At 45.0% G+C, this 14031-nt stretch overlaps 1 protein-coding gene across 6 annotated transcripts in view; it reads right to left on the bottom strand.

Annotated features, from left to right (window-relative positions):
• The window catches only part of MARCHF8 (membrane associated ring-CH-type finger 8), a 95542-nt gene extending 89808 nt beyond the window's left edge, over positions 1-5734 (bottom strand). For 2 of the 6 annotated variants that reach the window (XM_083843624.1, XM_083843615.1), the window contains exon 1: positions 5498-5716. The gene's annotated coding sequence lies outside the window, so the exon portion shown is untranslated. Of the gene's footprint in view, positions 1-124; positions 509-5497 lie in introns of those variants that run through there. The other 4 variants (XM_083843618.1, XM_083843621.1, XM_083843619.1 and 1 more) reach the window with 4 other exon arrangements.
• Positions 5735-14031: the final 8297 nt, after the last annotated feature.

Raw genomic sequence — 14031 nt, forward strand, 5'->3', positions numbered from 1 at the left:
AATAAATAAAGGAATCCCTGCAGTAATCGGGAGAGGAGGCACTCCCATTAATAACCTGCATAACATCTCCTTCGTCCTCACAGGAAGGTAGAGGCCCATGCGTGCTGCCACGTGAAGCACTTACCGTAGTAAGATTTGCCTGAACACTTCCTCAGTGTTTAATTGGTGCTGCAAGGTGGATCATACACAGGGAGGCTGCTGCTTCCTCTTCAGCTGGCATTACTCAAATGACCCTCTACAGGCAAAAATCACCTATCGAAAAATTCACCTGTGAAGAAGGAACAGCCTTCGGTACTAGGCGTCATAGCAATGCCTGGACCCCCCACGGTTGCACCCCCAAAAATTCTTGGATAACAAGAGACTAGAAGTTATAAACAAACTGCTGATAAGAACAGAAGCACGTTTCCCATCCTCAAGCTACACCCATGGCACAGAGTTATTAGCAGTAAGTCAGAGTGACAGATTATTCTGGTCATCGGAACCAGCTGATCAGACCCAAGGGAAGCCTGACAGTTTATTAAGAAATGCCTTCCCCTCCCACCCCACCCCCTCCAGATATTCTTCCTTGCAGGAGCAGCACACACGATAGAGAGGAACCAAAAGGCTTTTTAAAAATAAAGTATGTTTGAGAGGAAGGGGTTGGTTTGCTTTTCTAAAAAGTAGCAACCGCGTGTGTGAGCTTCTATCCATATATAGGTATTTTTGGCCTGGCACCCTAGTTCCTTCTTTTGTTCTCCTCTGTTCGATTCAGCTGCCCCTCCTGGTTCAGAGGGTCAGTTTCTCATTGCACGTCCAGAATATGACAGAAGTCAAGATACCTGCTCAGGTAGGGAAGAACAGATGGGAATATTTTTGTTCTTTGTAATGAATCTCTTACCCTTCATGGTGTGTAAAAGCAGGATCTTGTTGAAGCTGGGGCCAAAGTAGGGGCCAAAGTTGCCCTTGAATACACTGAAATATATTCTGTACTCCTTATGGACAGAAACTTTTAGGGACAGGTATCAACGTATGCCTAACTAAAGCATAGGATTTACCCACCCTTACATATATGATATTCGTGTTCTGTATTGATTCTGGCCACTTGCTCTGCAAGGTTTAAAACTGGGACCCTTACATGAGCCTCAAGGAGCAAAGTGCTCACCTACTAGTTGACTAAGCACCTCATTTCATCCAACACTGGAAAATCTCAACCACAGTTTCCAGGATCTGTTAATATTTTGTAACTTATGAGAGAGATACCTGGCGTCAAAAATCCCAGCACTGTTTTCAGTTGAGTTCAATCAACCATGACTTTCTGTCAGGTCTCTGGTTAAACGCGAGACGTGCTGCCAAGATCCCCTACTCGCCTGGAGGTCTCCCAGGTGAACTCCAGACAGGCACCTACTTTAAATGACATAGAAACTGAACAGTCATTTACATGCACCTTTTATTTACGCCAGCCCAAACCTGATAACCAGCTGGGCACAGAATAAAGGCCGGTTTTCTCCCGGTCCCTGGGGAAAGAAACTGCAAGCACTAGAAACCGTTGATGGTTGAGATAGATCTCTGCTGCTGTTTGTGAGCTGTCTGGTGATGAGTTACATTTAAGAATAACACAGTTTTTAAAGCGTACTGTTAATTGCATTGAACAAGTGGAAAAAAAAAAAAACAGTGCTTACAAAGACTGCACAAAGGCATCTTGTCCATTTACCTAACCCAGAATCAATAAACACAATGTAATCTGTTAAATGCTTGTTTAGTGCTTCGCAGCGATGTGGTTAGATTCCTTGATAAAAGACCCACAAAAACACTGTGGTAAGCAGTGAAAGAGAATCTGCTTTGGAAATTACAAGTTCTTTAGCCAGCTGGTGTTTTCAGGAAAGGCCACACAACAGAAATAGTAAAACTGGCCCCAGCTTTGTGAAGATGGTTTCAAGGACCTGGAGCTGTGGAACTTCACTACTAACAAAACCCATCCAGCAAGCTGAATGCAGCTCTGCAATGCCAAAATAAGCTGCCACCAGATCTTTACAGCCAATGCACAAGTTAGCGAAACAGAAGTCACAGCAAACGCTGCACAAGTTCCATGAATACTGCTATTTCCGTATCTCGCTGTAAGAATTCATACAGTGAATTAGACGTGTGGTTTATGTGGTTCCCTGGTGCTGTTCCTGCAGCAGCCAGCCTAGATCCTTCAGAGAAGGAAGCGCTGGAGTAGGCAGTAACAACATCGCTTGATCTCTAGGAAAACTGCCCCTTTAATCTGTCCTAGATTTGAAGTTTTCCCAGACTTTTAATTTTCTGTTCTTTAGAGCCTTCTACAGCTTTGCTATTCACTATTTGTATGCATAAATAAGATGTATTAAATTAATTCAGCATATTCTAAAGCGAATAAAATGCCATTTCCATAGAAGTGACAGTCTTTGACCTCTCAAGCTCAATGCACATTGTTTCTAAAAATTTTGCATGACCAAGTCTTACTCAGAAAAACCTTATGTTGCTCAGCCCATGCTACCCAAAGTGACAAACAAGCCTCCCATTGGTTTTAGAAACAGGGGAGGAAGCAGTGGATGCAAAACCTAGACAAGAGCAACTGCTTAGAATTACAAGTGTTCTTACTCTCCGGTATGCAAACCCATGAGAGCACCCAGGAAAGGCAGCACTCCATGAACAACAAACATCTTTGGGTCCTATGAACCAATCAAATCAAATGCAAGACCAGAGATGACCTATTTTCCTAAGCAGTGTTTCAAAAGAGGATGAGCAGTTCAAGGGTCTCAGAGGCCAGAACAACCATAATTAAGAAAACAGGACAGCATTCCCACAAGGAGATTTGACTGGATTGCTGAATGTCTTAAATTCTGCTTTGCTGCTTATGCAAGTTCTGGATATCCAAACCTTTATACATAAACAGATAATGCAATTAAAGTTTTGGGGTAGATTTCCAGGGACATGGATGACATTAACTTGCCTTGACATCTAATGGAAGTCAGGCACTTGAACTATTTCCTATGCATTTCTTCAGAACACACTGTATAAACATACTGTTCATTTGAGAACGTACAGTAAAATTCAGACAAAAAAAAGGCAGAAAAGACTTTTTCCAAAAAGTGCCATGATGAAAATACAACTTGAAACAATAGCTCTCTGGTTACAAATAAAAAGTGAAAGTTCTGCCTCTACTCCACCTCTTTCTACAGCAAACAGAGTGGAAGCACCTCCCCATCTTTCCAACCGCATCCAAAGCACTGCAGAGCTTTGAGCTCTTACACAATGCTCATTAGACACTTCCAAGGCTCAAGAGTTCCTTATGTCTAACTGGGGACAAGGAGGGTACAGACACAATAGCAAAAGAAAATATAAAGCAAAATTTAAAAAGAATAAAGAAGAGGACACTTAATTCCTGTTTGCATTCTTCCTGGCAAATGACCCTTCTCGCTCTAGTCTTCAGTAACTATTTATGAGGTTGGCTATCACTCTGTCACCTTAGGGCTGACTACTTCTGACAGGCATGACGGGAAAGACCCAGAGCAGGAAACTCTTTTTTCTCAGGATGCGGAATCAATTTAGGACTTGTTACAAGAACCTACCGCTCCTTCCTTGAGCGGTATTGCTACTAAGAGCCGCAATGATCTGCTTCCTTCACTAATAAAAGTGCTTGGAAGAGCAATAAGGAAACCAGGCTGGCAGAGAAGAGACTTTGGCATGTGTTGACAGCTCCAGCAGCTGGGAAGATTGAGTCCTTTCACCCTTGAACATGGGAGGGTTGTTTGTCCAAAGGGTTAGGGCTATAAGAGCAGAAAAACTTTCTGAAAATATAGGAGGTTCAGCCAGCCTGCTGAATTAATACATACTTGTGACACTTAAGACTAGGCAAAACCAGCCAGAGAACAGGTGGATTTCCTGGTGCTAGAATAATAACTGCTTCATTTGGACACCTCCGCCAGCTCTGACTATATATCCGTACACTGAGTTATGAAAAAGGTTATAGCTTTTCTTCCAACCTGACACCCCAAGACAGAAAACTGCTTCTTTTCAACTAGTTTACCTCTGTAAGCAAGACTACTGACTAGTGCTAGCAGAAAGCCAAATCAAAGAAAAATCCACAAACACCACCACAACACCAAATAGTCAGCGAATTCTGGATTCTCAGGTTCACATCAGACAGTAACCAAAGTTACGCGAAGCCCCCAGCGAAGAGACAGTTGTTGGGCCTCCAGCAGCAGTGTCAGCAGCTGCAGCAGCGCTAAATGCTGGGGAAGGTCTTGCTCTCGCAGTGCAGCTACAGGGTTGCTCCAGGGAGTCTGGCACCAACAGCGTGGGTCACAGCCGAGCAGCCTGCAGCACCCCTCAGCAGGTATTGTTATCCTGGGCACATCTTGTTATCCTGGGCACATCTCTGAGCCAGGACCCTTGATGCTTCCAGCAATCCCGGTCCAGAGGCGAACTTAGCTGAACTCTATGTCAGCAGAAATTCATCGGCATTGACAGGTTTCAAAAAAAAACCAAAACAAACATCTTGGGCTTGATAAACAAGCATTTTCCAAAGAAAACTTCTTTCCTCTGAAAATTTTCTGGCTATTTTAGGGCTGTTACTGGTTCAAGCCCAGCCTGACCTGACACTGCTCCAGAACTGAAGTCAGCAGCAAAAGCTCTTAAAGAGTGCTGCTGCTTCGAGTGAAGTGCTCCTGTCAGACCAGGGCTCCTCTGCCAGCCCCACCTTCCTTCCTTCCTTCCACGACCTCTTTGCACACCCACCGGGCCCGACCCTGAGCGTCCCCGGCCGTTTACGCCGCCGGTAGCTCCGCAGGTTTGCTTTGCTCAGGACCACGCACAGACTGTGCCAGTTGCAGAGCCAGAGGCGTGCTGTCTCACACTGCTGCGTGGAAGACGGGCATCTTACACGTCTGGCTTTGCTCGCGCTTCCAGCACGCTGGAGTTAGCGTTACGCTTGGGAGACAACCGGAGGATGACACCCACCAGCCAGCTCCTGCAGCCGCCAGAGAACCCCATTTCTCTGCCTGCCGGCTCGTCACGGTCACGCCGCGACCAGCGCACCTCGCACAAAGTTTTCTCCCCGACCGCCTCCGTTCCCCACCGCCAGCCGGACGGGAACCGGGGTCCTCCTCGGAACCGAGCACGCAGCCCAAAGCCAGCGCCTCTCCCCCTCGGCTGCCGGGCTCCCCGCTCCCCCTGAGCAGCGCTAACACCCCCGGCGCCCTCCCCCGCCGCAGGACGAGGTCGGGCTGCGCAGACAAAGCCGGCGGCAGCGGGCAAAGCCTCTTAGCGCTGCACCTGGCGCCCGCACCCCCGGGCTCGGCGCAGCCCCCGGCCGCCTGTTGCTCGCCGCCTCCCCGGGGCCCCGCGGGGCCGGCCGGGACGAGCGGCGGCCGGGGGGCAGCCCCACAGCGCCCGGCCCGGCCTCCCCGAGCCCTAAGGGGGCGGCGGGGCTCGCTGGGCCCCCGCGGAGAAAGCGGCGGCGGCGGCTCCCCGCGGCCGGGGCGGCGGCCGAGCCTACCTCGGTGCCCCGCGCAGGGCCCGGCCCGGCGGCTCCTCCTCCGGCTGCGGCTGCTGCCCGTGCCCGCGCCCATGCCCCTGGGAGGCTTCCGAGCCGCTGTCGTTGCCGACGGGCCGGGGGGGGCTGCGAGGCTCCGGCTGGGCTGGGCTGGGGCAGCCCCAGCTCCCTCGCCCGGCTGCTGTTTACGGCGGGCGGCCGGGCTGCCTGTCAGCGCGCCGCCCCGCCCCGCCCCGGCCCGCCCCGGCCCGCCCCCGCCGCCATGGCCCGGGGGAGGACGGGGAAGCGAGGCCGGGCAGGGGCGGCGGGGAGCCCTCCCGGGGGAGGCAGGGACCGGGAGGAGCTCTCTGTATTCGGCTTCCCTCTGACCCCTCGCCCCGGCCCGCAGAAAGCTTCACCGCCGGGCGCGGAGCGGAGCAGGAGCGGCGGGGAGGCCGGGGGCAGGCGGGGGAAGCCTCACCTGGAGCCGCGGGGCGAGCGCGGGGGGCCTCGCCTGCCCCGGCCACCAGCGGAGGTGCTGAGGGCGTTGCCTCAGGGCAGCGCGGCTCGGCCGGGGCTCCGGCAGGGCTCCAAGGCGTTACGCCACCTTCACGAGCCTTCACGAGCTGCCGTATAACTTTTATTTTACGTATGCTATAAGCCTGACGACGGCTTATAGCCACCTTGACGGTGTTGCTAGTTATTAACAGGGACTTCCTAATTTATCTTGTAAATTTATCGTTTACAAGATTATGTAAATAAAAAGGTTCAAGTACTAATGAAACTTGCCCCAGAGCTCTGTCTGGGTGCCAGACGCTGTAGCTATTTTACGCTTCCATGCTGCAAGTTTAGTCGTTTCCTCCCAAAGAAGAAACTGGGTATAAACATCTGCTTGTTATATGCAGGAGCAGGTGAACTGTATATGCTACAGAGGTGAGCTATGCAGAGAAAAAAAATGAGAGTTTTATGAGAAAATGCCAAGGGAGAGACTTCCTCTGTCCAGGCATAGCACGTATCACACTCGGGAATAAGTGAAAAAGAACAGGAATATGGGCAGCGCTGCTAAACTGTTCCCGTCAGTGCAGCCCAGACAGGAAAGCAGGCGGTAAGAGACAAACCAGACAGAAAACAAGGAGAGCTCCCGACTTGACGTGCAAGTTCATTCACTGAATCTGGTCAAAGTTTTTCATCTCCCGAGTCTGCACTTTTTCACGTCAATAATTTACATGGCTCCTGGGAGATTACATTTACCCTTAGAGTACAGTGAGAAAGAATAAGTTGAGTAAGGCAACCCCGTTTCATGCAGAGCACAACCACCCCCTACATAAAAATCTGCCACGATAGGTTTTTCAGAGACCAATGATGCCAGGCTGAAATTCTGTCATTACGCTTCAGAGCTAGGACCCAGCACACCCATGTAGTGAAGGAGTGAGAAGCACCACCTACAAGTACACAGGGCATCTTCCTGGGAGGAGGAGAGCGTGTCTACAGCTCCCATTTAGTCCTACATTGACTGAAATCAAAAAAACAGACTTAGTTTATATCCCTTTAGGAGACAGGCGGTAATGATGTCTGTGTGATGATAACCGTGTCCTGTTAGTAGACAGTGTAGTATGACACCGGCTTGTAAAGAGAACCAGTTTCTGTTCTCAGATGTGCTGCTGGCTTACCTTGAGGCCACAGGGAAATCTCAAAGGAGACTGTTTTCTTCCTTCATACTTTCAGTCCTTTTGTTTTTTAATTACTTTTCAGGGTAGGATTGTATCTCACTATGGGTTCAGCACAGCTCACCACCCAGTACTCCGTGTGCCAGACTAGGAAGGGTGAGTGTTGACACAGCTAAATAGAAATTACACAGAAACCCAGTGCATAGAGGGCAGATTTTCCAGACAAACTGGATAAAGAAAAACAAAAGTTAAGGCCTGAATTGAAAGAAGCCACCATAAACCACCAGTACAACACCCTTAATTCCAAAGAAGAGCAAGGTGCCTAAATTCCTTTGCAGATCTAAGCCTTCCCAGTGTTTTGCAACTATCACACCATAGTCTTTTTGTTTCCCCAGAATGCTTGTCTAGTATTTTAAATGCGTTGTTGTTCTGGAGTTAAAAGTCCCTGCAGCACCCCGCGTGCAGTACTGCAGAGCCAGGACCAAAGCCTTGGTGCTGAGGAGCACTATTTGGAACATCCTCCCTCAATGCCTGACAGACCCTCAGTAGAAAATGCAAACCCGAGCCCTTGCAAATGTTTTCCCTCAAAATTTGCAACTAATTTAAAAAATAAGGAAGAAACTATAAACTTAAGGCCATTAGTCAAGTGGAAAACTTAAATTCTTCCAGCTAGCATTGCTGTTGATGATCCCACATTTTAAACACCACCACACAACAAAACACGGAAACATCTCCACCTCGTTAATTGGATACCACTGGCTCAAAGTTTAGGGGAAACTGTAGCTGGGCAACATATTCCTAGAAATGCATGTCACGCTTAGCTGAAGATACTGATGGGTCTGGAGAAAAGGGCTGTCCCGATGCCCTGCAGATGGGATGTGGACTGTGAGCATACTGATGTGGCCTTTATATACTTGCCATTAACAATAAATACAATTTGTTTAAAGTCACAATAACAGAATTATCCCTGTGCCCATGAGACTCCAATTCTCTGCAGGTGCAGCACAGACTTAACATAGTTGTTAAGACTATGCTTTCCAGAAATACTTTTGCTCCTTTCAGTGGGAAGGCCTGGTAAGTCTTGTGGGGCAGAAATGCTGAATTCTAAAAAATATGCATTGGACAACTGTGCACTCCTCTTTGTCTTCAGTTATGAGAACACATACAGCAGTTCTTATGTGGAAAAGAATCATTTTTCCCAAATAATTATAACTGATCATTTTATTCCACAAACTCAGCCTGAGCACCTGCAGGTTTCCATAGCAACTGCACAAGACTTTAGGGGATTACTTCAGAATTCCACTGTGGTTTGGGTCTCCAAAGTTATTCAGATTTTCCGGGTAAAATCTGTTTCCTGATATAAATTGAAATTATTGCTACCACATATTTAATGAGCTATACCAGTCTATGTTATCTTAAGAAACTGAAACATTTTCTTGCAGCTTTCTACACAAAAACATGCAATATGGTAATACTGTAATTAATTAGTGTTACAGCTATTAGGAGCTCAGGACTGGAAGCAGCCCCAGACGTCTTGCAGGGGATCACACAAATGCGAGGGGCAGATGGGGGACTAATTCCCATAAATCCTTCTGGTCACCTCATCCCCAAAAGACCCCTTGGAAAAGAATAGGCAGGTGTAAGTACCTTCATGCACTCCAGTACATACATGCTCATTCATTTCACATGCATGTGAATCACCTCTCCCGTCTGTGGGTATTAACGAAAAATGTAAAGCAGCAGATCTATTAGACTGGATAATAACAACTAAAAGAAAAGAATGTGTGCCCTGGAAGCCTTAAATTTAGACAGTGCCCTGTCAGGCTGCTAGAAACATGCAAGCCTCCCTCGGTGTATGTGCTTGTATGTACAAATGCAAGCATGCAGATGAGACAGGATGTCTTCCCAAACCTGCTTTGCTAGCTTTTCTCCAAGTCAGCTCAGTTCCTCTACTTCCTTCCACCTGCATATCCTGTGCTGTGTTCCCCCATTTGTTTGCTCTCGCCTATGCACACTACTTGCAGAGAAAAGAGGAATTTCTTCAGTTCTCTGAAGGCCCTTGGTGCAGATGAACCCAGGATTGACTCCTTCCTGCACTGCTGTCTCTGCATTATCTGCCTGTGCTAGGTGAATAAAACAGATTCTGGTAAAAGAAGGAAAAAGTATGAAGGTAAGAAGAATGACAAATCTAAGTGGAAGGATTGAAGGAAATAAAAATAACATTTATGTCCTTTCTGACCATCTTTTTATCCATGCAAAGATGATTTCAGGTTCTGAAAGAAAAAGGAGGAAAAACAAACAACGAAACACCACCTTACTTACCTCTCTAACATCTGGAATTCCTTAACACCTGTTACCCGTGTGCTTCACACAGCAACATTTCAGTCTGCTCTGTGGGATAAATAGGAATGCTTTTTGCCATTCTCTCACCTAGAACATCAAGAAAGCTAGATGCACCTTTCTTGACAATTTTAAGATGAATATTATTTGCTGACATTTTTTCAAGAATATAGGAAGTTGGTGTTTTCCTAATTCCTTCAAGAATAGGAAAGGAACAAGTACCATTCCCCTTCTTCACCAGCCCAGAATATCAATGTTATAACCAGCAGTGCTCAGACACACGATGACTGAAAGACGCTCACTGTCTGAAAACTGTTCTGCTCCAGTAAAGGGTAACAGCTTAGAAACGAAAGAAGAATTTAGATGATGCATGAGAATTGCATGGCAGGCACGTGAAAGATAATGCATACTGAACCACACAGTGTTAAAGCACTGACTCTGTTTGTAAGAAAAGAGGTAAGAAAGGAAGTCCAGAAGTGAGGTTACTCATCAAATATATACAGGCAACATATCCAGAGCTGCAGTCACTGTAAAGTAAACCACTTCACTTTCTTAGATTGTCTGGGAGCAACATTTGTCTATGTGACTTGCACCCAGCAGAATGCACCAAAGCCTGTTTAAAGACTGCTTTACAGCTTTAGCCAGTGAGGCACCAGATTTCAAAGCTTGTATCACCTTTAATAAAAACACCGCCAGAGCTCCAAGTAGGTGATTTGCAGACATCTTAATCAGTGTATTCCTAAATTTCAGGCACTTATCAGATTTTCTTCTGTCTTGGATGCCAGATATAAATTAGCAGTACAGTAATACATTTCAGTAAAACCCGGCCTTGGAAAATCACTAGGATGAGATCATTTGACATCCATCTCTGAGACTAAGTGGCATCTGCCCTTAAAGTTTCACTTGGAAAGCAACCAGAAGAAAAAGCATTCCTGCCTGCAAACCAAATCGTAAGCTTTCTCCCAGTACAGGGATGAAAGACCCTGGTACGTTGTGCAGTCAGCAGACAATGACTGCAGCCAGCCCTACACGCAGCAGGTTTAATCTGGCGTGGTGCGTGACAAACAGGCGTACAGCTACACACTCCAGCAGGCTTCAGCAAGGCCTTACAGTCATGTGAGGGTGCCTTTGAAGACTGGCGAGATGGGATACAGCTTTGAATCTGTCTCAGAGCAGATAAGCTTCTGCAGTCATAAAGCCTAACCCAGGCCTCATAAATGCTAACCTCTGTAGAAGTATTAACAAGGATTTTCTCATTACTGAACCTCAAAACTAAGGAAAAGGTTGGCAAATGCAACAAATTGACCTTTAAGGCAATTTCTCTAGATAAAGTCTAGGTAGGGGTGAACCGGCTCTAGGGCAATCCAAACCACAACATTAAGGCATCACACTTGATTAAGGCTTATAGCACTACAAGCCATCTGGTATCTGGAAAAAAAAAAAAGAAAGGAAAAAGTCTGCTCCTTGGTCCCTTCTTTGCACCCCAATAAATTTAAAGCTTGTTCAAGGTAGAATACACACCACCTAGGGGGGAGGAAAAAAAAAAAAAAAGGAAGCTCAGTGGGAACTGATGTATCTCCAGAGGTCAGACGGTGCTGCAGCTAGGCCTACGGCTCACCATTCTTCTCCTCTACTTTGCAACAAGCAAAAAAAGTTCCATGCTCTGCTGATCGGAACTTGGAAAAAGGATCTGACTGGTCTGCTGCACTTCCAGGTTTGTTACTCAGACTCCTGAGGAGTGTACAAAGTTATGCAAACTCACCCTTCCCAACCTCAAACATGAAGAGGAAAGACATTTGTCCGTGCTAAGCCTCTCTTAGCAATCCGTATTTCAGATTTGGCTCTCCTACTGTAACGAACAGCTTGCATACATCCAACACATGCATGCGGTGAAGACATAAAAATAGACAGCCCGTTTCTGTGTAACAAAACCCAGACATCATCTTCCTCTTAAGCACAGCTATTGTGCTGAGCTTCTCAGCTAGATGTTCCCCTTACATTTTCTCCTCATACTGTATTGCTATTTATATCCTGTCCAGAGAGGACAGATTAATACTAAGCATTTCTATAGGACCTCCCTTTGAAGAACCCTGGGTATATTTTACCATTTGAATCATGTTTTTAAAGGTTTCCATTGTACCTAGTAGCTGACAGTCACTACCTTGAGCAACTTGAAGCTTAATATACAAGACAGGAAAATTGGAAACAGGGAACTGAAGAAGACAGAAGGATCTCTGAAAGTGTACTCCAAAATTAGAGAGATTCAGCAGACAGCAAGCACAATTAAGGCCCTGGAAAAGCAAAGACAGTGAATTGGTACCACAAAAAAAAAATGAGTAAGAGATGCTATACAAACATAGAACAAATTGAATTGTTTAGGAGACACTGTTCATGCTTTCTCACAGCAATAGACCAAATTAATTTCAATTAAAAAAATGTAGGAAAGTAAAAACTGCAGTGAAAGAAAATGCTTTTCACAGTACACACAATTAGTACTAAGATTCAAAGATAGTTTTGGATTTTTATAGACCTCCAAATTAATATCATACTGCAGATATAGACAGTAAATTCTTCACCAGTCACTAGCACAGGAGATTAAGATCCAGTGTTGAAAACAGGTTCCTGCACATTAGTTACTGAAGAATTTTTGCACCTTCTTCTGAAGGTGGCTGTTACCTCCTACTCCCGGAGACACGTGCTGGACTGATCTCAAGCCGATCCAGCCTATTTTGATGAGTCCTACGTTTCCACTGAAGCAAACTACCTAGGATGATTGGCAAAACCAGCAATGCTAGGAAGAAATACTGTCACTCAACTCTCAATCACATCTAAAATCAAAGATATTTCATTACAAATGCCTGTACTGTAATGTTGCACTGGCCAGCACAGGAGTTTAAGCAAACCATTGTGGCCCATTACAGGCAACAGTTCTAGCACTTGATGTTAAGTATAAAATAGGTTCATGCAAAATAAATCTAAAATCTGGTGGTGTTCAAACAACTTATTTTCAAGTAAAAAAAAAAAAAAAGACTGTCTGCACAAAGTTTATGGAGAGAAAAAAAACTTTTCTTAAAAAGTTGTAATTAAAAAAACAGGGGAGAAAGAAAAGGGTGTTTTGAAACCCTTGATTTTTCTTTTTTGAAAACCTTTTTGGTTTTATTTCCAACCCATTAACCCTCTTAATGATATACCATGTAAATCATACTATTTTAGTGATTAGGTATTGTTTTAAATTTCTGATGCCGGCAAGAATGCCTAATTTCAGTAACAATTCACCATCTAGTTGCGATCAGAATGCATAATCCTTATCTAAAGATACATAGTCATCAACCCTACAGAAGACTGGCTTAAAAAGGATTGAAAACAACCTGAAAGCGTGGATTAGGAATGAATTCTTGTTGCTGAAGACCTGTAAAACTTCTCAAATTGCAGGGGCAGAAATGACAAGTAGAAAGGGGCAGTCAGAGCTTGTTTGAACTGTTATTGGTGTACACTCCTCACATACCACTGAATTTATTCTTTCATATTCTTATTCTGTATCCATAAGACAACAATATTTGTCTCCTTACAGTATGAAATTATGGGCACAGGTAATATTTTTTACTATGTATACAGCATCCTGTATAACTTAGCTAGCAGACACTGCTGAAATACACATTTGCATGGTTAGTGGGGAGGAACAGAAGAAACCTCTCTATTCTGCAGTATACTAAAATTAGGTAATAGTTTTCGTCATAAGAAAAAACAACAGTGTTCAAGCACATTTTTGTGTCATTCTGTTCTTTTTAAAGCTTTTTGAAATGCTTCAGATTTAGGCAAAGGCAAGGTACGCTCCTCAAATCTGTTCAGAATGGGCTGAATAAAGGTCATAAAGAAATGCTGTCTTATCTATGGTTTTCTTTTGTAAAACTCATTGGATAAAACCAAAAATTTCCCCCATTCTTAAATCCTCCGCTGCCCCCTGGTGTCTCCTTTCTGCAGCTTCATACAGAAAGTTAACACCTCACATAGTTCTTTGCCAGAAAGGCTGTATTCCAGAGGAAAATTAGGCTGCAAAACAGTTGACCACACTTTTAGACACTAAGTTCTTTTTGCATGCTTATAATCACTTCTGAAAAAGAACAAATTACTAAACAAGCTTCATTCTAATAAGATACCGAAGAACAAACAAAACCAGTGTCCTATGCTGAACATTTCCAGACCAAATCATTCCAAATTATCCGGAGTTCCAGTAGACCAACCCGGACTGCACTGAAGATGACTTAAGAGTAAGCAGGGAAATAGCTGGTTTCCTCTTTTCTGAAAACTTCTGCAGATATGCTATTAAATTGCTGCTGATGCAAGCATATTCTTTTTCTTTGCTAAAGAACTGTTCAATGGGAAACTTTAAGCAATAACCTATTTTCCGTAATATATGCACAAAATAGCCCTAAAAATAGAGAAAAAATACAAGGTTGCATTGACAAGAGTGATAAAGAAGCCCAAACATACTGGCTTATTTATGGACTTGATATGATTTAAAAGATTAAGATGACCAAGTTTGAAATACAG

This window comes from Anser anser, assembly GCF_964211835.1.
Source record: "Anser anser genome assembly, chromosome: 7".
NCBI lineage: Eukaryota > Metazoa > Chordata > Aves > Anseriformes > Anatidae > Anser > Anser anser.